Source organism: Dendrobium catenatum, unplaced genomic scaffold (assembly GCF_001605985.2).
Source record: "Dendrobium catenatum unplaced genomic scaffold, ASM160598v2 fragScaff_scaffold_716, whole genome shotgun sequence".
NCBI classification, from domain to species: Eukaryota; Viridiplantae; Streptophyta; class Magnoliopsida; order Asparagales; family Orchidaceae; genus Dendrobium; species Dendrobium catenatum.
In genome coordinates this window covers 12,899,594-12,903,237 of record NW_021319178.1, presented here as the reverse complement: position 1 = coordinate 12,903,237, position 3,644 = coordinate 12,899,594, and positions in this window count along the sequence as shown.

Genomic DNA, 3,644 nt, shown 5'->3' with positions numbered 1-3,644 from the left:
CAATGTATATATTATATATGCATTAATTTATCAAATTGTTATAATAATAATTTTTATAAATATTATAATATTTATTACAATGTATTAATATGATTTTATTTTTATTAATAGTAATTATTATGAAATTTCTTGCATTAGATTTTGAATATTCAACTTCAAAATATTTCAGGAAAAAATATTTTTCATGTAAGTAAATAATCATAAGTGATCTTAAGTGAACCTGCATAGAGATAGATTTAAGTGATCGTAAGGTGCTTCAAATAATGAAATGAATTATAAATTTTGAAGATAATATAATAATTTTATTCCTATAAAATACGGAAATTTGGTATACTTATGAAATATTCTAATGAACGCTAATGTTTAAAGTGTAAATAAAATATCTTTGGCAATGATAGTAATATATATTGACATCTTAACAAATTGACTAAAAACATTAATACATTACAATCAATATTGTTGATTATGATACCTCCAAAATTTGTTAAAGATTTATGTATATCATCCTATTTTGGTAGCATGTCACAATTGTTGCTATATTTTAGGGGATAGTTGTGTATTGTGGACGAACTCACACCGACATATATTGGTGGAAGAAATCGTCCACTCCTCATTGATGAGAATATCTCGCTTACAATGCTGAAACAATGAATTATGCATGCCCTAAGGATCAATTCAACAACAAATATTGTAAACCTAAGATGTCAAATGGTGTCACACATGTCACTGATGATAAGGTTTGTGAGTTCATGTTAGTGGAGGGTAGAACTCATACTATCGTAGTGTATGCGGAGGGTGAAGAAATAAGAAATGATGATGTTGCTGATCCATCAATTCAAGTGCATATATGAGTATTAACAACTCTATTTTTTTATGCTTCATTGGGTACCTTCTTAAATATTAACGGCCCTAAAAAAAAAAATTAACGTAGGCCCACTACAATATCTGTTGACCTGCGGGATGGTGGAAGAGCGAATATGATAAAGGTGGAATATGACTTTTAGTTCATTCGGCTGGCTCATAATCTTATCATAGCATTGGTTGAGAAATGCTGCCCTTTGACAAACACTTTTCATTTCACAATTGGCGAGATGATCATAACATTGTAGGATGTTCAAATGTTTTTTGGTCTTAGAGTTGATGGACCCGCAATTGTGGAGCCCAATGTTATTGGTGCAGAATGCCTATGTACAAGCTGGCCTAACTGCTATGACAAGCTCCTTGGTAAACATCCTAGCAGTGATATAGTGTACCACACACCATGTAATGAGGATGACATAGCAACCTTAGGATGGGTTCAACGCATGTTGAGTCTATGCTTCCACTTTATTGGCTATGATGGACATTATAAATAGACTCATATGATGACTTAACCCCCGAGCTTTTCCTTCAACATGTTCGGGCATACATCATATTCATGGCTGGTTTCTTCCTAATACCAGATATGTCACAAAGTCATGTAGCACTGTAGTTGTTGCCTTTGCTTGTGGATGTGCACATTTAGTACGATGTCCTTAAGTGGTGCGGTTCTTGAACATCTTTATAGAGAGTTGTACTATGTGATAAGGTTGATAAGGATATATATCGACGGATGTGTAGCATTATTGTAGGTATGGACCTAAAAAAGGTTGCATATTGGAAGGCCAAAACTATTAGACCCTCAAATTTTTGACTTGGTTGGAGGACCATTGGGTTGCAGGTGAGTGTGTTATTGTTCTTTAACATTTCAATTCATAGTATATGTGAACAATAAATCATTCAATAATTGAATAGGTGTGCTGAATATCAAATATATAAGCATCCATCTATAAACACATTGACCTATCGGGATGATTTGGATGGTCTACGGATTAGTCAAGTTTGATAAAATTAGATTAATAACAAAAATCTATAAAAATTTGAAGTGTTGTTGATAATTTTTTTTCTTAAAATGTTAGGTTTCCATGACTTTGAATATACCACAAGCTTTGGATGATCTACCCCTACAATATCAAGATGAGAGGGAGATTTGGAGGGTAAGTGTAAGGCTTATCAGTTAGAAGTGTGCAGAGTATCACCTACCAGTCCGTGTCATGAGATAGTTTGGAATGGCACAGTCCATATATATTGAACCTATGGATCAAAGTTTTAGGTGGATTGATAGGCATGGTAGAGCTTATTTGGATTTGACCATACTTATCGTGACTACTTATATCTATGGGAGGAGAGAAAGGGCATATGTGGTTCCCATTACTCCACCATAAGGTACACGTAATCTGGAGTTAGGTGCATACCACTGGTGGTATAGATCTTGTGCTTCAATCTATCTATTACAGTTATAGATGAAGCCTCCAAACACTTTCTTTCCTAGATCACCAGGCTAAAGACTACTAGTACGTATGATGAATTATGATATATATTTTATAACTCATTTTATTACTAAACCAATTTGTTAAATTTATTACTAATGAAGCACTCATTACTCTATAGCTCGACTACTACATACGATCTACTGCAGAAGTAGAGCCACTTGCTGTCGGGAAGGACAAAATGCTAGTTCGTTGCAATTGGTCGTTGACCAAGTTGTTGAACTTTCTACCAGAGTTCAACGATCAATTTATATTGACTACGCCACTTTTGATACATCGACGGATGAGCCAAACCAAGCTAGGGAATATAGAGTGGATTCTTATAGAGCTCAGGGTCCTAAAAGATTAAACTTAGATACTCCATCTTGATCGATAGGCTGCAGACACTATCAGACTGTCGAGAGTGATCCGCTGAGTCTTTCCATGTACATGCCATCCATCGATTATGATGTCACTGGTGTCGGACCTTCCACTCAATATTAGAGCCCATATAGCAATGGCCATGCTAGTGAACCAATAAATGTATATTACGGCACACAGTCCCAATAGTCCACCACATATTCATTATTTCACATGGCTATATCAGAGTGGATGTCATCAGTTGGCTTGCCATCTTCCCCCATGTAGCATGAAATAATTTTAATGGGTGGATATCCATCATGACAAGGTACACAAGTATCATAGCAACCTATAAAAGTACATCAGCAGGAGGAGGAAGTGTTAGATGAGACAAAATTTCAAAGGAGAAGACAAAAGGCCCCAATTAGATATACTCCATGGAGTGGGGCACTACATCGGCATCGTTAAATGTAGCTTTATGTTGTATTTTTTTCATGATGTTTATGTCAATATATAGATTATTAATGTTATATTTCATAATATGAACTTTAGTTATTGATAAACTTTACATTCATGTTCCTACAAAATTATAAAAGCATAATAAAGAATTACAATGTATATAATTATATTACTATTTAGGTTTACTACAACTTAAGATCCAATATGTATTGTAGAGTGAGCACAAAAGAAAGATTACTTTTATTTTATAAGTTGACTTGTTTCTCTTAGTGTCATTTAACACCATTTATTTTTTTTATTTTCATGCTACATTAGAAGCCGCTAGATAAGGAAGATTAACTCCTTCAGAGCTTCTGAAAATCTATCACTTCATCTATATTACTCAACAATGTACTCCTCTGTTATGGATAAGATCAAAAGCGTCCCGATAAAGCAAATGATTGAAGAGGGAAGTTGCAGCTTACATGGAAGTTTGGCTTTCACTGCAAATGAAATCCT